We start from the raw sequence: 23835 nt of genomic DNA on the forward strand, positions 1-23835 counted from the left end.
GGAGGAAATGGCGGGGCCTCTGATGTCTCTTGCTGACGCGCTCCGAAAAACCTTTTCTACTTCCTCCGTTCCCCGTCGTTCCCGTTCAGTGGATTTCCCCCTTTTTTCCCGACCTGCCGGGAGACTGATCTGAATGCGTCCTACGTATTTGCCAACACCCCCCGCTCCACTCTCTTTTCAGAGAAAACCTCGTCCACGAGCACTTGCCGCACGACACGACTTTCATCCCCCTTGCGAATAAAAAGTCGCGTATCCGTGTGAATTCGAGGCAAAGGAAACTACTGTCGTCAAATCTTTACAATGCAATTGTATAATGCATTTAATTACGCAACAATAAAAATCTGCTCGTGAATATATTTAGTTAGAACAGAGATTTTTCGGAATTTTTTGATCCTGAATAAAAAGCTCGGAATTTAGTAATTAATGATATATGTAAAGTTAGACACGAATATCTATAAACACATAAATTAATGTAAATTTGTGAATCACGAGTTATTATTATGATTAAATTAATATTTAAATTAATAATTTAAAAAATTATTTTAGGGAAATTATTTTGAAAAATAAAATATAAATTTATTAGAGTGAGATTAATTTTTGATTAATTTTATTATAATTATTATACATTTTAATGTAAATAAAGCATAAAAAATTTTGAAGTTTTTTAAATGATTTGATTTTATTAAATATAAAATTAAGTTAAAAATTTTTGTAATGAAAACATTAATAACTAATAAATGCATCACATAAATAAATCATGTGTATGAAATTAGCATTTTTTTTATGGATGCTAAATCTATTTAAATAAACCAATATTTAAGTGAATAGTAAAAAGATAGCCCGGATAAATTGAATTTATATGACAAAGTTATATACTTATAAAATAGCCTATTTCCCGTTAGTTAGATATTATATATTAATGTTACGTATAATTATCATTATGTAATTTTTATTAAGAGCTCTTATATCCAATAATTATAAATTCCTGATTATACTTTTACGACTGTCTCTTGTAACCTTGTCATGCTTGTTACACGTCGCGATCATTGCATTTCTCAATATGACTCGCGGATTCATTAAGATTTCACTCGCGATTTGTAATTATCCGATATCGTACTTAACCACGAAACGAAAATGTCTTTTCTCTCGGCGAATTCTCCCGAACCCTTTCAGCTTGTCCGTGTATTTCGCTCTGACAATGCTTTTAATTACTCGCCGCGGAGATAGCTCGACGTACGGATCGAATTATAGGCTGCAGTTCCTGTCGACGTATGAAACGGCCATTACTACGAGAGATTGATGCTGAGCTAATTAGTGCGCAATTAAAGGAGGAACGATCGTCAGATTCGACCGACTGACAGAGAACGTTCGTTAAAAATTCTTGCAATTTATATTTCATCGCTCTCTTATATCTCATATACCGTATTATGGATAGATCGAGAAAGAGCTCTCGTAGAGTTGTAAAAATTTAATATTAAATAGTCTCTTTCTTTCTCTCTTGCTTTAAAAAAATCATTGAAAATTTGCCCGAATTTGTTTCCAAACTCGCGCGCATGACTTAATAATTCTTAATTGCAGAATCGCGCTATCCGGTCCGAGGGTGTTGGTTTCTGTGCTTTTCGCGGGGAATAAAGGAATCTGACATTCCTGCAGGCGTTCTCTCGGTTACGCTCGTACATCAATGTCACTTAAAGTCAGAAAAATTTCTCTTAACAATTTTTCTCGCCCGCGGGCCCAGGCGTAAAAGAAATTGTCTGCAGGTATGTATCTTTCGGCGCAATAGCCGGGATAAAATATGTCATATGATTTATACAGCACGTAAGTCAATCCATTATTACCGGTATTAATTTAGAAAGGCTGTGCAAACATTTTAAAAATAGGAGACACGAGAGTGACACTTCTGATTCACAATTTTATATTAATTTTATGTGTTTATAGATTTACATCTACTTTATATATATCATTAACTGCTAAATTCCGAGCCTTTTATTTGAAATAAAAAATTCTCAGCGAAAAAATTACTGTTCTAATTAAATATATTCACGAGCAGATTTTTTTATTATTATGTATTTAAATGCATTATACATATAATTTTATGGGTTTCGAGTGGTTTAGCCATTAGAAATATTCTTGATATATGTTTGTGCTAAAAGTCTGAAATCCGCTATTTAATTAAGAAAGTTTGCCTTTCGATTTGGCATCTCTTATATAATTATAACAAGTTTACCAATAAAAAACTATTAATTGTCAATAAAAACTTTCTAGATTATAATATACTGATATTCTGAATATAATATAACAATAAAATATACTATATAAAATAATATATAATATAAATAATAATAATACAAAATAATATAAATAATATAAAATAATATTTATTATATGTATATGATATTCCAAATACTTAAGTACTCTTAAATATCGAGAAAATTCGCTGCTGCATAGGCAGAACGGTATATATGTATGTTATGGGCGAAGTATTGATTTTCCGCATTTGTCAGAACGCTGATATAGCGAAGCTGTCACGTTCGATTCGTGACCATTCAGGCTACCCTCCTTTTCCCGATGCATTGCCGTAGCGATACGGCATTCATGCGACGCAAAGCGATGCAAAGAGGATGCGTGGGCGGTTCGGGGGCCACGTGCAATCTCCGAAAAGTGCAAGCATCGGGGACACGAGAGACTTACGAGGGTTACACGTGAATACGGACCATTATTCCGCGCGATAAAGCAATTTCCTCGCACTCACGGAATTATGTTTCTGCTATTTAGCATTGGCCCGGATATCGAGGCCCGGGGTTGAAAAGGGAAAATGCGCGCCGCGAAATAGAGAGAGAGAGAGAGAGGGAGGGGGAAGGAAAAAGGAAACGCGCAAGTGTAGGGAAAGCTCGGCGAGAACTAGCGGGAGAGCAAACGGAAATGGAAACTTCATCGATAAGATCGTTGTTGCTGTACGTACGAAACGATTCGTTATCGTCACCGATCGATCACCGCTTTTTAGAGTCTACTTTAATCTTGCTCTTCAGTCGGAGGCGACTATTCATTCTCGAAACTTTCGTCTCTCTCTGCTGAAGATTAAAGATCACAAGCGATTTTGTTAGAGGAAAAAAAAAGTGTGTCTTTTTTTATATATATGCCAATTTCAAGAGATCTCTACCTACTTATATTTTCTATAAATTGCGAGGAAAAAAAATTTCTTTTTTTTCCTTTCTCTGCATCTCCATATATAGTCATGTCCGCAAAAGTAGTACATGCGCTTCCCCTCCTTTCTTTCCTCTCCTTGCTCCAGAAGTAATCACAATATGTATGAGAGGCGAGAAGACAGAAATCCGTCGAGATACGGAGCTCACATAGCACTCAGTTTTCTCATTGGAATTGCAACTAGTTCGCTTCTATGGCGAACTACATACATTATTCCACGCCCAGCGCGGTATAATTTTAGGCAAAAAAATCAGACTTGTACCTGCACATTTACCAGAAAGTTTCCTTCGTCTTACAACTTTTTTATTTTTCACAAACACCAGTGTTTTTTTTTTTTTTTTTTTTTTACTTCAAATAAATCTTGAAAACTGTCGATTAAGGTAAGAAACGTTAGCTCGATTAAATTGAAATATAACTCGCTTATTTTGCAAAACTCATTCATTCATCTTATATTTTTATTCGGATTCAAGCAATCACGCTTGAAGGGTGAAGATCGATTTTGTATATAATTCCCCGAAATACATTCCCTCTCTGCGATCTCGTAGGTTTATAGTGAAAATAACCACGAGCGTGTTTTAAAAGCGATAAAAGCGTACGCGTACGGAAATGCGCGAGGAACCCATCGTTCCGCACAAACTACCCCCGCGTTCACATAAATATGGAGAGTCCCCCGGTCGAGGGAGAGGTCGGGGCTAGGTGGGACGAATAATATCCGTCGTGTTTTCCTTAGCTTCGTTGAATTATTATACGATTCATGTTTCGAATTGACTTACAAAATACAAAAGCGGAAAGAGCGGGATGTTATTGTACGACGGGGGATATCGCGAATGGCGTGGGGGTGATATACCTCCCGAGGTAAAACCGTGTATTTTTACAGAATTGCGTCCGCGCGCGATGCCTCCGCTTTCGTCGCGAATGAACATCGCGGAAATGTGTGTATCGCGAATGAAGTTTTCCCGTATCTCTTCTCTCGGTGTTTTCCTCCCCCCCTCCCGAAGAGAGATCCGGATTCGATCGCGAAAGATCCAATGCAGATCCGTCCTACCGTGCCGTTATTTATTCGCGATATTTAATAGCCATTCTTGCAATAGTAAATTTATAACATGTACAATTATGTGTTCAAATTTTATTAACCCTTTTGTCAATGCATAATTTTTCATCTTTTCATTATCTAATTTTTTAAAAGTTGCTTTGGGTATCCGTTCAATGACAGAAAGGTTAAACAAAATTATAAATTAAAATATAATAATAGAATATATAGAAAAAATAATATAAATAAAAAATAATAAATTTTGAAAAATGTATATATATATATATATATATATTATATGTTCAAATTTTATCAATTAATAATGTATAATTTTTAATTAATCATTCATTTTTAATTAATATATTTTTTTAACATTTAAAGTCGCTTTGGGTATCCGCGAGTATCCGTTCATTGACAGAAGGGTTGAACAGAATTATAAACTAAAATAATAAATTCAATTATTGAATCAGAATCTAATATAGAAAATAATAAATTGAAATATTAAAACAGTTCTCAAATTTTATCAATTAATAATGTATAATTTTTCATTTTTAATTAATATAATTTTTTAATATTTAAAGTCGCTTTGGGTATCCGAGTATCCGTTCATTGACAGAAGGGTTGAACAGAATTATAAACTAAAATAATAAATTCAATTATTGAATCAGAATCTAATATAGAAAATAATAAATTGAAATATTAAAACAGTTCTCAAATGTTATCAATTAATAATGTATAATTTTTCATTTTTTTAATATTTAAAATCGCTTTGGGTATCCGAGTATCCGTTCATTGACAGAAAGGTTGAACAGAATTATAAACTAAAATAATAAATTCAATTATTGAATCAGAATCTAATATAGAAAATAATAAATTTAAATATTAAAACAGTTCTCAAATTTTATCAATTAATAATGTATAATTTTTCATTTTTAATTAATATAATTTTTTAATATTTAAAATCGCTTTGGGTATCCGAGTATCCGTTCATTGACAGAAGGGTTGAACAGAATTATAAACTAAAATAATAACTTCAATTATTGAATCAGAATCTAATATAGAAAATAATAAATTGAAATATTAAAACAGTTCTCAAATTTTATCAATTAATAATGTATAATTTTTCATTTTTAATTAATATAATTTTTTAACATTTAAAGTCGCTTTGGGTATCCGCGAGTATCCGTTCATTGACAGAAGGGTTGAACAGAATTATAAACTAAAATAATAAATTCAATTATTGAATCAGAATCTAATATAGAAAATAATAAATTGAAATATTAAAACAGTTCTCAAATTTTATCAATTAATAATGTATAATTTTTCATTTTTAATTAATATAATTTTTTAACATTTAAAGTCGCTTTGGGTATCCGAGTATCCGTTCATTGACAGAAAGGTTGAACAGAATTATAAACTAAAATAATAAATTCAATTATTGAATCAGAATCTAATATAGAAAATAATAAATTTAAATATTAAAACAGTTCTCAAATTTTATCAATTAATAATGTATAATTTTTCATTTTTAATTAATATAATTTTTTAACATTTAAAGTCGCTTTGGGTATCCGAGTATCCGTTCATTGACAGAAGGGTTGAACAAAATTATAAACCAAAATAATAAATTCAATTATTGAATCAGAATCTAATATAGAAAATAATAAATTGAAATATTAAGACAGAACTATATATAAAACTCGAGAAATTTTTCTGCAATCTCCGCTCTATTCATCACTCGGCGTTACTACTGAAGTGACTGAAGATTCGATTACTTTAAGTGTGAAATTCTGGCGGAACAATCCTAAAAATCTTTCTTTATCTTTGTCGCCGGGGAAGAGAATATAGGCGCACATATGAGATCAGATTCGACGGTCCTTCTGTCCGGCTGATCGGCTTCCCGAGTTTCAAGGAGAGCCAAAGCTGGAACCAATAAAAATGCCCGGCATTCTCCAGATCTTACCGACTCCGTTCGTGGACCTCAGCACGCGCCTCCGTCTCCCCCAGCATCCTCTTTCCTCTTTCGGATCCTCTTCTTTCCCCTTCCCTCTCCCACCCTCCTTTCCATTCCTTACCTTTTGGTTCCGTTCTTTCTGCCGGAATTCTCCTACCCCCCGTTTCCTACGCTCTGCTCTCTGGTACTTTCCTTGTCCTTTCTCGAAGCCCATCAAAGACTAACCAAATATTTGGCGAAGTCCTCGCCCAACCCTCTCAGGGAAGGCGATGGCCACCCGGCGCTTTAAACGTTACTGTTTCATCCCACGCGAAAAACGGGAAAAGCACGAGGAAGATTTAAGCTGGAAACTCTTTTGTATCAATTCCCGACTGTCGCCACAAGATCGAATACCATGTTTGGTTTCTTTTTTTTTTTTTTGGACAGCATGTTTCTTTTCTTTCGCAAGCAGGAATGAGATATGTCAAAAATTGAATCAATTCATGGGTAATTTTATATTCATATTTACAAATATCTTCGTCTTTCCTTCCTTCTTCTCAATCAAATAATAGCTTCGCGAAATGGAACGATTTATTAGTTTTTTATTAATTAAAATATCTCAAGGATAAAAAATAAATATAGTAGAAAAAAAAGAAGTAATAAATAAATATTTTGAGGCTGAAAGATGACAGCAACGTTTAATATCTCTGAGAAATTAGTTGTCAACAGAATACAGTCATCGAAAGAAGCTTGAATGTTAATTGATTTTAAATCAATTTCATCGAAGTTAGCTGATTTATTAATTAGCCGCAATTTGCTTCTTCCAGAAGTAATTTAAAATATCGCGAGCGATATTTTTCACGATATAGTCCGCTAGTTTCTCGGAAACATAATTTGTGTTACTGGAAAGCCGAACGTATTGCTTCTCTCCTCGCAAAAGTTGTAACGAGGGACCCGTCCTTCTTCTTCGTCCTTTTCTCCTCCCCCCCATCTTTATCCGCCGCCATGGATTCACCTTCCCTTCTCCTTATTCTTCTCAGCATCCTTCCCGTCTGTCAGCGCAGTCTCTTCGTGTTGGTAGAGGCGTGCTGAATTCGCGACAGAGGGTTCGTTAATGAGCAAATATAGGGTGTCCATTAAGTTAGCGACAATCGATGCATTGTACAATCTTTCTGTAAATTCCACGGTCTATTTACCGTCAGCGTGGACTCGCTCAAATTTTCGATCAGTGAGAAAACAAGATGCTGTTATAGGCAAGGAATAAAAAAAAAAAAAAACATTCTATATTCAAGATTCAAATTTTTCGATAAAATATATCAAGTCTATACTTCATCTGCTTTTCCATCAATTATATTTGTTAATTTTTTTTGCAAGAAAATACTTCATAAAAGTTACGCGTGAATTATTTACTTACAACGAGGTACAATAAGTAGTCTCCTGAAATTTGACCCCGTTACTTTTGGTGACCCTTTCACAAACACTAATGTCATCCCCCTTCCACCCTTCATAATGGTCATCTGGATGATTACACACGCATCTGCACTGATCTGCACTTGACTGCAAGTACTAACCTGCACACACGATAGAACATTTGCGTTCGTACAAGTACAGGGTGATTGGGCAGCTTGTAGCTAGAGTATCCTTTAATTCGTCCTTGGTCTAGGAATTTTCCTCCTCTCTCCCCCCATAGGGCCAAAGTTAACGAGACTCTATACTGTAAAACATGTCGCCACACCATTGCTGTGAAACACAAACGTCAATGGGGAATTGCGTCGTGAAGCGAGATCATTTTAGACTGAGAGATACATCTGGGAGAGATGTACTATCGCGATGGCGACTGCGAAACGTGCGGAGTTTCGAGAGACGGCAATGGCCAGGGGTTCCTTTTAAGGCAGAAGGGAACTCTCGCTCTTTGACTTTCTACGCGGCGCATTCAATTCGCTAACGAGCGGCCGTGATTAGCCGGTCCACTGTCCAAGGACTCTGGACTCTGGCCTATCCCTCCCTATTCGTTCTCTCATTACCCGCGAGTCCCGGGTAATTTCACGGGACAGTCGGTCTAAATTAGCCGGCTGGTTTATATGGCGGGACGTTCGGGGCATTCCCGAGTGAACCTGAAAAGCTGTCAGCCCCGAGTCGCACATGCCAGGCCGATGCGGTCCGATTTCTTCGTCGATCGGTTGCATTGTAGCATTCGACTGAAGACTCGCTGCTGAAACCAATTACGTTCAATGCTACGATAATCTTTACTCGTCGTGAAACTATAGCTTAAGGCTCCTGGTACCTTGTCGACCATGTCGGAATCGTGACGTCAGAGGCGAGAAAACACACGCTAAAAATTTTTATATGCCATTTCTAAATAAAAACATATTTGCATAAAATAACACTTAAGATCTCTTTAATACACTTCTAAAAAAAAACGCCGAAAACTATCCTTTTCCCTTTATAATCAATCAACAGCTGTAAAATGTAATATTATGAGGCTCAATCCGTCTGGTCTTTGCACATGCGCAGTCATTCCGCATGTCAAAGTCTGATATCTCGATCATTTTACGGTTGTTGATTGACTGTCAAGGGAAAAGAATATTTTTCGGCGTTTTTTAGAAGTGTATTAAAGAGATCTTAAGTGTTATTTTATGCAAATATGTTTTTATTTAGAAATGGCATCTAAGAAATCTCAACGTGTTATTTCTCGCCTCTGACGTCACGATTCCAATATGGCCGCGGTGAGCACCCAGGAAATCTCGTAAAATATAACGGGAGAGAATGTTCGATGCTGTTACAAAGAAATTGTCATAGTGCAATGTGTCGAAAACACGCAGTTGATACTCGAGTATCTATACATTGACGAAGAAGTGAAAAATTATGCAATGACAGAAAGGATACTGTAGACTGCAAAAAGAAAAACTTTAAAAAGAATAAAAATATTAAAATCTATATCAAAATGTATATAAAATGTACGACACACTAGATGATAAATAGAATTTTATTTTGACTTTTGTCGAATTCTACGAATTAAAAATCGTCTATCCGAGTCGAAATTTTGCTCCTATTTTCAATTTCTATCCTTTTACATTTAGATTATGGAGGATTTTGATTATAGGATTAGATTTTATTTATATAGAAATTGTATTGTATTAAAAATTTACTTTGTATCTCAAATAGTAAATAAAATTTCCCATTTAGAGGTTTAAAAGAGGAGCTTTCGACAAAACTGTAGATTAAATAGTTGGAAAATAAAGAGTTTCTGATTGCTTAAAGTATCAAAGTAGATGTTAGGTTGAAACATTGAGGTAGAAAAATTTTAACTCGGGTAAAGTGCACTAGAGAACTGCATGATTTAATACCAATTGAATCCATTTTTCTAATATTGAGATCGAAAGTAGAAGAAAAATTTTAACTCGGATAAAATGGACTGGAAAACTGCATTTGATTTAATACAAATTAAATCCATTTCAATAATATAAATTAAATATAAATATTATAATATTTAATATGAAATATATAATATAGATATTAAACACTAGATATATTAATTTTTATAAAATATTTTATCTTATTAAATGTCTAACAAAATAAATCTAAAGAAATAAAATATGATACATAAGATATTTATTTACAATTAAGGACATTGCATTTTTATCTAAAAACTGTAATTAATAATTAATCAATTGTGTTTCGCGCAAAAATACACATATCTTTCAAAAAAATCGTTCACCAAAGATAGTCAGTTTTGGCGAATCGTAACGAACGTAAGCGATGCTCGCTCCGGAATTAGCCTTGGATGTTAAGCCCGGGGCGAAAACGGAAGGAAGACAAAGGGGAATGGGTAAAGGGGGAGGAGGGACAAACGAAAAACGAAAGGAAAAAGGAGCAAAGAGGAAAGTGTTCGGTAGATTGCTTCTGATAGATAATAAAGAGGACATTTCTCCAAGGGATTGCTGCAGCGCAATGGTAAAGTCACCATCGGCCGTGTCCGTCTACTGACAGATATTATAAGTAATTTCTGATGAGAGAAAGAGAGAGCAAAGGTACAAAGGTGCGGCGAAATGTTGCTCGGGATTATGAGCGTACAGCCTGACACCAGCTTCATAACTTTGTTCTCATCTATACCGTTCTCTGTTTCATCCCTTTTATTTCAGAAACGTGAGTCACTGCTTTGTGCTCTTGTGAGTCATGTCCGATTTATAAGGGAATCTCGCAAACTCAAAATTTTCTGATTTTGATGAAACTTTACACACCTATAGAGGGGATAAATAAATAAATTTATAAATTTTCAGCTGCTCAAAAAATAATTCTAAGGGATGAAACCATCTTTTATACGCAGACTTTTTACTTTTATATTTCGAAATATCTCGATAAGTAAAATAAGTACTCGAGATATCAAAAAATGTTTCATGGTGAGAACACTTCTATTTTTAATCCACTAATAAAATTTTGAAAAAATATTTTTTTTAAGATTTTTCAAACATTTTTCCAAATTTTATTAACATGGTTAAATAAAGGTAGATTTACCATGAAACTTTTGTATGAAACATTTTTTAATATCTCGATTATTTTTCGAGATATATCGAGAAAAATAAAAAGCCTCAACATATGAAGGATGGTTTCAAAATTATTTTTGGGCAGCAACTAAAAATTTCTAAATTTATCTATTTATCTTCCTCCCACTGCTACAAGTGTGTAAAATTTCATTAAAATCAGAATTTTTGGTTCCTTTGTTAGTAGATGGATAGAAACATTCTGATCAAGTGTGCACTGAGATAAAATCATGAAACTATACTTTTTTCCGAGTTATAACTATAATATAATAACTGTAATTTCCACTACAATTACAAGAAAACGTTGCGATAAAAGATCGTAAGCAGTTTGTTCCTTCGTCATCTTCCTCCTACTACCATTTCAAGCATATTACGATATTGCGTTACAACTTGGCAATAGGAAGTGTCATCGTTAACAGCGCGGGAGTGAGTTTTAACAAAGCCAGGAGGAAGAGAGTCGGATCTTGCCGTCAGAGAGGAGGGGTGGAAACTGGATCGCTGGTGGGCACTGATAACGCGTGCCTGCCGGTTGTTATGTCTCTCGAGAATCCCGTTTTTGCCGGAAAAGGCGGGATAACTAGGTAGAGGAAGGTGGGGGCAGTTTAATTAAAAGAAACCTCCTCGTTCGAGGGGGCGCGAGTGAGATCGTACGAACTCCGCAGTTACGATAGGGATGCTGGTGGGCCTCTTTATGACGTAGCTGCACCACATTCGGCCCCGCGTACACGTGCGACCGCGAGATAGGTCTAAAAGCGTATTATTAGTCGGCAGAAAATTACCCAACCAACCTGCTTCTTCGATATCGAATGTGGATTCAATATTCATAATTCTCTAATCCTTTTATTTTACTGATTTCACAATATATCGTAAATTATTTATATATTATATATTTAAAATATATAATATTATTTATAATATATTTATATATTAATATATTATAATATATAATATATTTATTAATATATATAATATATATTTTAATATATATATTTGCAATTAAAATGAAATAATCAAATTTATGTCACGATTTATATATGTGTGTATGTGTTACTCCATATTTAATTTAATCATAAAACAAATTATAAAAGTAATTAATATAAAAAATTACCTACGCTAAGATAGATTAACGTAAACGAGATTTTTCCTTAATAAATAAAATGATCGAAATGTTTCGCGCGTTTGTCGATGAAATGCAAAGACGTCGTCGAAATAAAAAGCTAATAAGGGCGAGCAAGGAACGCCGCCTTTCTGCTTCCGGGACGGGAGAAATTACAGCTTCTTTTCTCAATGCTCGCAAATCATTTCTAAATCGAGAAAGTTACCGGACGTAAGTTCGAGATATATATTTTTGTGGCCCACGTGTACACACATATAGACAAACAGTTAAGCACACAGATATGTATGTATATATACTGGTCACCACCCAGTGTATAGCCGCGTAACCGCTCATCATGTGTCCGGAATAAACGGCGAACTCTCTCGACACGCTCCGGTATGAAACTACCGGGGGAAAGATTGCGAAACTCTGGCCAAAACTCTCGTGAACATAATTTTTCTATTGTTTGCGGCGGGGCTCGGCTATTATGGATTCCGCAAGAAGCACACGAAACCGGTTATATACCAAAGTATAACTGTAATAATCGAAATTACGGCCGAATATCACGGAAGAAAATTTTGCGTTTCTCGAAAAGTCGCTATGTCCCTCCGCGGCTCATAATAAAATTCGCCATCAAACTTATTACGCGATGTAAGAGACAATAGAAATTTAAAGAATATATATTTTTAGAATAATAATTATATCTTTAAAAAAAATCTCCGACTTTCTTAATAAATATATACAGAGTATCTCCTAAAAGAGCTTTTCGAATTTCTTTATAAGGGCGGATTATCTAGTTATTTTGGAGATTTTTCCTCAGCGAAAATATTGAGACATCAATAATATAAGTGATTGAAAAAGAAAAGTTTTTCGCAAATTAAACTTTGGAATTAAAAAGTAAATTACATTTCTCAATTAATTTCAGGTGAAGTTTAATAAAATTTTAATTTCAAGAAAAATATATAATGATAAAATGATTGAAACAAAAGATGATGATTTCTCTCGACATTTTCGAAAAATTATTTCCAAATTAATCAGAGAATTTGCCTTTAAAAGGAAACTTGGAGATTTTGGGATACCTTGCATATAATAATCGGTGTTAAATATCTATAAAATTTTAAATACATACATTAGAGTGTATACATGAAACACGCCAGTATATATGCTATCAACACGATAATTACGCGTTGTATCGTAATATAACATTATGTGTAAACGAGGAAAGTTTAATGACAGTAGACGAGTTAATGGAAAAGAGAATCGACGCGCGCGCGATATTCCTCTATTATAAGCGATCGTTTTCGAGCATAAGTGCGGAATTCTAAACGCGCATGTTCCGCGGCTCATTAAACAAATGGGCTTTAAAATGCGCGATAAAAATCACCCTTGCGTAACCACCTCGGTCCTATTAGCATAAAGGGTAAAGCCGGTGCGCCCCTTATGCATTACAATGAGTTTCACGCGTGTTAGTTCGAGTAACAAGTAGACCGACAGGTGATTCCTCTGCGTAATAACGGATCTGGTATACCTGAAGAGAGCCTCGTATACATATATCTGTGAAAAGACTTTTAGAGCATCTCCTACGAAAAATTAATACGTAAAAATAACCGAACATGCGCATTGCTTGCAGTTATAAATTCATACTTGCTGATTATTGAGTATTCTAATTTTATTTTTCCAATTATATAGAACCTAACCGAACGACTGTGATCTTTTTTTATCGGATATCGTTTCTCAAACATGATTTTTTCATGTTTTTCAACATTAACTTGCTCCGTATACTCGTGTATTTGGTGGTTCCAACATTTTCCCGACCTCTCCCCTCGGTGTCTTCCTCGTCTGACGATTGTACTGAATTACCAATTGCTAACAACTGCACTCAATCGCTCGGAATAACGATGACCAGGGTAGTCCTGGGGAGAGAAGTCGGCATATAAGAATCATTTGTCACAACGCGTTTCTTACATAACGAAAATTATTTCATTCGATTTGCGCTTCGATTTATGTGACGCAAAGTTCAAAGAAGTCTTTACGATGAGGTAACAAATATAAATCTAAGTAAGCTGTGAAGAGTAATTCCTCTTGGAGGGAACGCAATTGCAATGTCTCCATAATGGGTGTCATATTTCTACCTTCCTCTCCTAAACGGCTCTGTCTTTATTTTTAATCGCGATGCGCATGCGCATCCCTTTCAAAGTTGACGCCGCAGGACACTCGGGGCTGCGAAACATCAGTTCTCCGATTTCATTCCCGTAATCCGTTCTTAAGCAGCGTTCTCCCTCTTCTTCCTCCTCTTCCTCTTTTTTTTTTTTACGAGCCTCCAGCCTTCGTTCACGCTAGCCGGTCAAGATAACGCCAGCTTTATTATAGATTGACCCCGGGCACTCGACCCCTACCTTCTTCTCCCGTCGTCTCTTCTCCCTCTTTGTGTCTCCCCCGATGTCCCTGCTGGCAACCCTAGGGACACTCTCGTCCATCTCGAGTCCACACCCTTTGGACCATTTATCTCGATCGTTTGCATCGAACGAGAGCGAGGCCGGGCTCGCCCATCGTCCATAAAGCTGCCTCGCTCACCTTCTTATTACGCGCGATATTAAAAACCACCTAGCTGGGAAATCACGTTTCAGCTGCGAGATAAGGGGAGAAAGTAAATTGCAAATATGAAAGTATGTAAATATGAATAGAGAAAGTCAGACAGTTCGCAGATAAGATGTTTAACCCTTCTGTCAATGCATTATTTTCCCACCTTTCCATCAATCTATGGATATACCAACTGCGTGTTTTCGACACATTGCAATTTTTTTATAGCAACTGCTGGACATTGAATGTTCTTGCAAGTTACATTTTAGGAGATTTCCGAATACAAAGGCCATTTTTTCGGACACATTTAAAGTTGCTTTGGGTACCCGGGTGCCCGTTCAATGGCAAAAGGGTTACAATACATTAGAAACGCAAATGCAAGATCAACGACGCCCCGTATTCCTATCGCGATATGAAGGAACCCACGATCGGGAAGCGTGGAAATAAACATTCCCTTCGTGTTTCTCGTGAGGGAGAGGCAGCTCCGAGTACAAGAATGTAGCCGAGGAAACGAGCGCTGCCGCGGGATCGAAGAAGAAGAAGACGTGAAAGGAGAGAAGGACGGAGAGGATGGAGAGCGGCGTCGTTCCTTAGGCGGAAGAAGAGAGCCAGGGAAGGGAGAAGCCAGGGAGGAGGGTGAGACTTCTCACCCCTCTCGCTCTCGCCCCTCGGTCGCGCTCGCACACAGAACCGGCGGGGGATTGCCGTGTGGCAATCAATGCCGTTGAATTAACGCCTGGCTGCCCGTTTGCGGGAAAAGTAAGATTAAAAGAAAGAAGGAATGGACGCCAACTACCCCGCAACGAGAGAGAGAGAGAGAAAGAGTGACAGAGGGGGAAAAAGCGCGGGGGTGGATAGGGCGCGCGCGAGCATGTCTATAACGTCCGACTCCGCAGTCGCCGCTATTTTGCTGCTCGCTTTGCCTTCCGCTTGGCGTCGCGCGGGCCTTCGCGTTCTGCTCGTCGTCTCGTAGACATTAACGACGTTTTTATTTCTGTACAAGTCTGATAATGGGAATTTCTTACCGCGTCGATATAGTATTTTTTATTTTCTTTTTATATTCTTCTTAGTAATTTTATTAATTATTACGTAATTATAGTGATAGTGATTTTTATAGTATTTTATTAATTATAGTATAACAATTTTAGTAATTATACCAATTTTTGAGTAATTGTTTTTAGTAATTATATTAACTATATATAATAATTTTTATAGTGACTTTTTTATATAATCTCCTCGTTATTGTTTTCCAAAATTATACATTACGCGAATTCCTATTTACATTTATAATGTTGCTTTAATTGAAATATTATTAATTAATTCCAATATAATAATAATTATATATAAATATACTAAATATAATTATAAATAGTAACTAATTGAAAGATAAATAAAAATGTTTTATATAATTATTTCTCATTATATAAAAACAAAGAAATGTGTGTGATTATATAAAAAATGTGAAGTATATATGTATATTTTAAAATGTATTCGCGCGCTTTATTAGACTAATGGCGATCAAATGTTGTTATATTCCGGAAACGTTAAGAGGATCTTTTGAAGGACCTAGACCCTGCTCTCTTTAGAGCAGAGCTTTTAAGCTTCCTAGACGAAAGAATGTCTCGATCTTCGTGCTTTAGACCCTTTGGTTCTACAGCAACCACGGGATATCGGCTTATTGACTGCTTTAGCAGAACGTGTGTACTTGTGTACGCAGAAACCGCATTGTTTATTCGACCAAACCTCTCTTAAATACGCTTTCGCATAAAGAAAAAAAATTTAATACAATAATTTAATTATTCTTAATTATAATTATTAGGCGAGAAGTAAATCTTTAGGTGAATAGTATTTTTTTTTTTACCGAGACCAAGACAGTTTAAAAAATATTAATATTTGTAGAAATATATGTGAGGGGTTTGTGAAAATATCTCGGCGGGGGATGCGCGCGAGACGAGATCTTGTTTTCGCGAACGCGTAAAGAGGGAGCACGCAGTATCGACTGCGATAATATTTCTCGGGCTGATATATGGTCGTGCTTTATGGCTAACACTTTTCTCTCTCCCCGCGAATCCGCACCCGGAGTAGATCGTTTTCCAGGCGTGCTGGAAGCTCGTCTCAATCAGAGAGGGACTCGCTACCACCCGTTGCGTGATTGGTGGTAGCGATGGATCATTTTTTAAGTCCCGCTGCCTGCTCCCTCCCGATAAGGGCGAACCCTTAGGATCGGCTTTATTCCAGAGTGGTCGCGACGGCCACGAGGGACGGACTGGAATTAACTTTAAAGCCACGTCATTGGCCGTTTCACCCCTATCCTCTATCCGTTTTGCATGCGCGCCGCGCATGTGCGTGTATTTCAACCCTTTGCCGAAGGGTCGCGAGTTCCTCAACCCTCGCCAGTGAATTCCCTATAGCCCTTCGATTGGCTGCGGCATCTGCATCTGTTCAGATGACTCGAATATGCGATTAAACAGATTTTCAACAAATTTTGAAAATGTCTAAATTAATAGGTTTTTATTTTTCACTAGTTTCTCTTCCCGAATATTTTAAAATATCAGAACGGAGTTTTGTGCCTTATTTTTCTATCTAAAAATGTTTAATAATTTTTTTTATATTAAAGTAAGTTTATTTACATCCACTGTATTTATATCACCTAAATTTTCAATGTAGATTAAATCGAGGATGATAAAAATTCTGATCCATAGGGCATAAATAAGGGATAAGTTAAAAGCTTCCTATTGGTTAGTAAGAACGACCCTATTAAACAGATTTTCAACAAATTTTAAAAATATCAATATGTAAATAATAGTTTTTCACTATTTTCTTTTCCCGAATATTTTTTCGAGATAATTCTTAAAAATATCAGAATGCAATTTTGCTCTACTTTTCTATCTGAAAACTTTTAATATTGGATCAATTTTATATACATTCATTAAATTTAATCGAGGATAATAAAAATTCTGATGCGTAGGGCATAGATGAGGGGTAAGTTAAAGGCTTCCCATTGGTTAGTAAGAACGACCCTATTTAAAGTGCGCAGCCCTTTACATTTTCAAGCGAGCTTATTGGTCGAGAATCTCTTTACTTTGCATACGTCTCGCGCATGTGCGCAAGCAACCCTTTCCAAGGGTGAATCATACCCTTTTGTATTTTCACGAAGGGAGTTTCTCCCGAGAAACTCGATTGGCTGACTCGATTCACCGTGAAACGTGATTCGTTATGCGCTTTCAAAATATATATTTTAAATTTTGAATAAATTTAAAATTATAAAAATACCGATAATTATGCAAATAAATATATATCTAACTTCTCTTGCAAAATATATTGAGATTGTAAAAGTATGAATAATTATATAATATAAAAATAAATATAAAAAATAAAATATAATATATATAAAAAAATTAATATAAAAATAAATATAAATAATTAAAATCTAATTTCTTCTAAAATATACATATTTGTTTTTACTGGCATATATTTTTATGTTACTCATTTTACAAGACTCTGCTTACTGTTACAAGATAAAATGCACGCTTGACGTCTTCTCGCGGTAATACTAATTCCGTCTGCCTTTGCTGTTGTTGCCATAGTTACGTCGTGCTTGCTTCGTCGGAGAAAACTGGGGATTGCAGTAGGGGTGGGTCCACACGGGTGGTTAATGAAGTCAAATCCGTTTAGAATGAATAGGCTGCGGGAGCGGAACGAATCAATGGTTCGTTAGATGGTTTGCATTGAAACGATAACGCGTGCATCCTCACATTTTACGAAAACGTTTATTTAAGGGGTTTTACGAATGAGAAGCCATCGAGAAAAAATGTATTTAAGGACTAAACTTCATTATTTAAGACAGAAAGTATTATAGCATATAATAGAGACATGCATATAATGGCGTAATGTAAAATTAAATATATACATTTTTTATTTAAATATATATATTTAATTTTCAGTACCAAAAAAGACTTATTTTTCCATTTTCTTAAAAAATAAATTTTAAGTAAACGAATAATTTAATTAACGACCTATTTTAATCAAGGAACATTTAATAATATTTTTCTTCTCCAAAGTACTATAAAAAAAACATGTCATCTGCAATAAACAAACTTTTGGTAAAGATTCCAATTTTCTGATGAAAAAGATCTCAAGATCGTACCCCGAAGAATTTATCAGATTCATCGTCATTAGCGAGGAAAAAACGCGAGAATCTCAACGCGAAAGCGGAGGTAAATTTTTTGTTCTCTGCCAGAGAGGAATGCTGCATAAACATTAATTAAATATCGCTGGCGCAGCCTAATGATATATTTAACGCGGCCATAATCGGGAAGATTGTCTATCTCTCTACCGTATTTCCCTTTAATTTTCCGCAAACGTGCGTCGTTCCTACTTAACGCGCTTCGCGCTAAATGAGAGATTCGCGGGTTCAATCATCGATAAGGCGCCGTACCGAGAGATTTCGATGAAATTATCGCGGCTACTTGTATACTTCGTCCGACCATAAATAAACATGAACAGACAACTCCATGCAATATTTCTTTCTTTTTTTTTTCGCCGTTTGCATATTACGGTATCCTTATCGCTTTATCGGGTTGCACTCTGTTCAAGCAAGAGCGAGGGTCGGTTACACCTGCATAAGACTGCATCGGCAGTAGATACACATTGTTACGTATGTATAAGCTTACTCTTTCTTTTTTTTTTTCTTTTTTTTCGTTGCTAATATGCTACACGGAAGCCCTCTTTATCTGCATTCGCGCCTCTTTAATTTTCCGCCAAGAGAACGCCGTATCTCTGCGTGTAATTAACATAAGCGATCGCTGAATAATAAAAGTTCGCTATAAATAATGAATTTAGTACGATTATATAACATATATATAAAACCGTAATAATTGCAATTTCTTAATTTTTATTTTACATGTTGCAGCTAGATATATGCAATATATACTCGATATAATATATATGTTGCAAACATTTTGCACAAATATTAATTTAAATTAATTATTAATATATAATATATTTATGTTTACATGTAAATGTAAATATATTAATATGTAAAATTATTTTTTGTAACATTGATTGAAAGATTTACTCGATTTACTTCACTATAATAAAAAATGTCCTAAAGACATGTAATAACAAATTTTTGCTGTATACTAGCTTTCAGTTGTTTAAATTTTTGCAAATTTTCAAAGTGCGATATACGCACAATAAAATTACTGCAACTTTACTTACTGCTTTCTCAACATGTGTTATCTTGTATACTTCTTATGAATATGTACGAGCATAACTACTTTTTTTACGATGCAATATGTTTCCTTCATATATATTTCTAGATGCCAGGTAATATGTAAGGAAATGCGTGTACTACAAGAGAGAAACTTTCAATGATTAATATTAATTTAACAAAGATTCTTTAACAGATCTTCTCTATTTTATTTATAACCATCGTAATTTATTCGCGTAACACGCATAAAGTTTTAACTGCTTTGCTAATGAGAATTATTTTTTCTCAAATATCATCATTAAACATTAAACGATGTGAGCATGCAAGATTAAAAATTAATACTGCAAATATAATGTGCGTTAAACTTGTGAACTTTAGATAAATTTTATTAACAGGAAAGACAGATAATTTCTTTAAGCCGCAATTTAGTTTTTTCTTAAAACAAAATGTATTCTAAATATTTTTTTTCAAAATAATTTTGAAAAAAACATGTTAAATAATTTTTTTTTAAGAAAATGTCATTTTCAGATCTGTTAAAAAATATATTAAAAATTTTACGCAATCGCCAAAAGCGGTATTTTTCAGTAATCTTTACGCCGCATGTTATCATATATATATATATATGTATGCGATAATGGCGCGGTAATATAATAAACGCAACGAATGGCGTATTTAAGCGGTCTTTAATAATTAGCACGGTAATTATTTAGCACTTTACGCTGCTACACTCGGCGGATTCTGGCGGCTCGGATTTTCCCCTAATTATCCGCGAACACATGCGGCGCCGATTTATATAATGCGCGCCTCGAGATTCGATAAAATCGCCTCTCCTTTCCTCGTATATTTAAACGTATGCACTTTTACCGTACAACGCATTTTTTTTCAACCACGTTGCCGATCTCTCATGCGGATGTGAGTATAGTAGTACGTCATAGTGCGCCGGCCGGGGGCCGTATATATGTATGTGCAATATGAAAATGCATCTCCGCTAAACGCTATCGCGATTCGTCCATTAAGGCGAGACTTTTATACGGAACGTGCGCTTCTCCGCGGGAGGGTACCACCGGCTTGCTAATTAAAGTAGCCGCATCGCCGGGTGCTAATGAGCAGACGCAGCCATAAGTTAACTCGGCAATTACCGCTGCTTTATTGCGCTGCTCAACGTCGACGTTATCAATAAATGCAGATCTGTTTGCCTAGGCATCGGAAAATGCACCCGCGATCGATGGCTCGCGCGATTACTGCCCTTTTTTATGCACAACTTTTTTTTTCTTCATTTTTAAAACGCGCGATGGAGCGAACGGTCGAATAAACTCGCGCGAATTGAACAATATGTTTCACGAATAAAATCCTGTTTCTTGACACGATATTTAATATTTTTCACTGCAAAATCTTTTCTAATCTTCTTAATATCTTTCTTCGATTATCTCTCGAAGGGAGACAACTTTATGTTCTTAAATAATATTTCCTAAAACTCTCTCTCTCTGAAATAATTATTTATGAGTATATTATAAGAATATTAATATAATTATTTATATAATAATTATTCATAATTAAAGCGTGCTGCTGTCTGCTTATTCTTTATTTTAAAAATTATTATATTTCAAATAAATAAATATTAATCAAATTATCAAATAAATAAATATTTCAAGTAAATAATTATTATTAATACTTCCTTCCACTCTCTCTTGTTATATAAGTTTCATGAAGAACAAGGCAAAATTATTCTTATAATTTGAATTATAAATAATTATTATAAGGATGATTTATAAAAAAGTGCTTCATATATATTGTGTTGCGCTGACAAATATTTGTAAATTTAATAATCATATAATTATAATTAAATAATACTAAGAATAATAAAAATCTTATATTGCATTCTCTTCGATGTTTGCAGATTTACTTTCCTAATTATAATCGTGGTCGGATATCGAATATTTTTAGAGCACGTCCGCGCATTATATATAAAGATCCGTGAAAACGGTGACGTATATAAGCTAAGGAGAGCCGATCGTAAACCTAAAAAGCCACCTAGGAAGTAGCCGTGAAAATCGGACGAGGCGCAAGATGGTGGCTCACACGTGTTCATTAATAGCATACGTCGGTTCCCGCCGATGGTGTTCCCGGGAAGCTCTCTCTCTCTCTCTCTCGTGTGAGAGAAAGAGAGAGATCGCCATTCCCCTTTTCTCGGTCGCGGGAAAAGTTGCCGGCAAGTAAAAGCCGACGAACATCGTCGCCTCGCCCGCAATCCCGAGTAACTTCCCTCGCTAGTCGTCGCGCTTCTCGCGGAAAATGTATCTATCCGTAAACTTGCTTCCCCAAGAAGAGGGGAGAGGAAAGAGGAAACGTACTCGGGGCCGTCCACCCCCCGTGTATGTGTACCACCGCAACTATATGTACTTCGCGACGCGGCGAGATGAGGGGGAGGGGGTTGAAGGGGATGGGGTGGCCCGAGATTCGGTGGAGAAAAAGTTCCGCAAACGAGGAAATCTCGAAACTCGCGACGCGAACTTTCTCTAACGACGATACCCCGTATCGCACTATCATCGTGGGCTTAAACGCGGTTATTACGAGTCTCGCGCGCGGCAACGCGATTTTTTTTACGAATTTTTTGATGAAAGGAAGAACAAACGTTCGCGGATAATTTAAAATGATAATGATCTCTCGTTAATTTTTGAGCGATCAATATTTTTCACATCGTGTTTCTTCAATGCATTATTTCTTATCTTTTCATAAATGTATGGGTACTCGGGTACCAACTGCGTATTTTTGATATATTGCGTTTTCTTTTTTTTTTTTTTTTTTTTATAGTAGCCTAATAAATATTTTTTCCATATATATTTTAGATTGTAGAAGATTATCGAATACGAAGGCTCCTTGTATGTTTTCATTGTCAGATAAAAAAAGAGTCCCCACACATTTTTGAGGTATCCGTTCATTGAGAGAAGGGGTAGTTAAATTTCATACAAATCAAAATTCAATATTTTTCCAAAAAAAGTGTCTTTTTTAGAATTTTTTCTCGTGCATTCAGACTTGACGTATTTATAATTGAAACGTCGTCACGTCTCGCATTGACATGACGCGACGAAATCCTGAAATTTCCTTCAGCCGAACATAGGAGCGAAGCCGGGGGTTGCAGGGCACGCTACAATATTACGACGAAAGGAAAAGGACAGCCGTAACTCATCCCTGCCACGGAGAACGTTTTTAGGTCGCGTAGTAAGACGCGGGGGGGGAGGGGGCTGGGGGTGTCTGGATGCTGCCGCATCGATCCGATACATCACGGGGGCATTTACATCCCCCCACTCATCCCCGTCTTACGCGCTGCCTCTCCTCCCTTTCTCTCTCTCTTTTTCTCTTTCTCCATCCCTTCTGGAGCTCCGTCTCGACCTCCAGCCGCACCATCGGGGTGGTTTTCTCCCGCGCGGCCGCTTATGCCGCCACTTTCCTGGGAGCGCTTGCGCGGGATTCCCCCCTTCCTCCTTCCCCGTTCCCCGTCTTTGCAACCACCACCGGGACTCTCCCCTTCCGTTCTCGACGATGCAACGGCCATTGTCTACGCGTCAAATCTTTCCATCCGAAACGATAGTCCGCCCGATCGCGATGAGGAGCGGTCGTTTACACGATTTTTCTAACTTTCGATCGTACACGATCGAGACCGTCCACGATGGCAATGATTCTCGAGGAGAATCTCGTATCCAGACGAGAGAGACGCGAGATTGAGGAGAATTCTTTCCCGGAGCATTTGCGTTTAGTCGAACGAGTAATTTCGGTTCGTTTTTATTTCTAGGAAAAATATTGTAAAAATTATTTGTTATAATTTCGAAGTAGAAATAAATATATAATAGGAATAAATTATATTAAATTATGCAGGAAATTATATATTAAGGATATTAAGGAAATTTCCGTGATTTTATTATAACGATGCTTCTGAGTTATCGATCAGCTGTTCTGCTGTCACTATTACTACTGTAATTATGTCAGTGATATCACATTTGAAAAATCTTCATACATATCTCTAATTGCGTATCTACATTATGTTTTTCAATAAATCAACATTTTATTTGTCTGCTATCTTTTCGCGATATATGTATAATCACGAAAAAAATATTAGCTATTATAGTTAAATTTGAGGTGTCTTTGTATTACATCTGAATTTAGTTATCATGTTTAAATTTTAACTGTGATAACTAATATTTTTAATTATAATTTAATGAAGAATTTCTTAAATTATAGCTT

The 23835-nt window shown here is 35.8% G+C and overlaps 2 protein-coding genes across 4 annotated transcripts in view; one reads left to right on the forward strand and one right to left on the reverse strand.

The window, feature by feature from the left end:
• Window positions 1–23835, reverse strand: part of LOC145944327 (uncharacterized) — a 281689-nt gene that overhangs the window by 102681 nt on the left and 155173 nt on the right. The gene's annotated exons all lie outside the window — the stretch shown is intronic.
• The window catches only part of LOC145944808 (uncharacterized), a 71032-nt gene that overhangs the window by 22065 nt on the left and 25132 nt on the right, over window positions 1–23835 (forward strand). Inside the window, exon 3 of one of the 3 annotated variants that reach the window (XR_014426732.1) lies at window positions 1579–1614. The exons of the other annotated variants lie outside the window; for them this stretch is intronic. The gene's annotated coding sequence lies outside the window, so the exon portion shown is untranslated. Of the gene's footprint in view, window positions 1–1578; window positions 1615–23835 lie in introns of those variants that run through there. 3 annotated transcript variants of the gene reach the window in all.

This window comes from Prenolepis imparis, unplaced genomic scaffold (genome assembly GCF_030444845.1).
Source record: "Prenolepis imparis isolate NDT839.2.m4 unplaced genomic scaffold, iyPreImpa1.0 SCAF_13, whole genome shotgun sequence".
NCBI classification, from domain to species: Eukaryota; Metazoa; Arthropoda; class Insecta; order Hymenoptera; family Formicidae; genus Prenolepis; species Prenolepis imparis.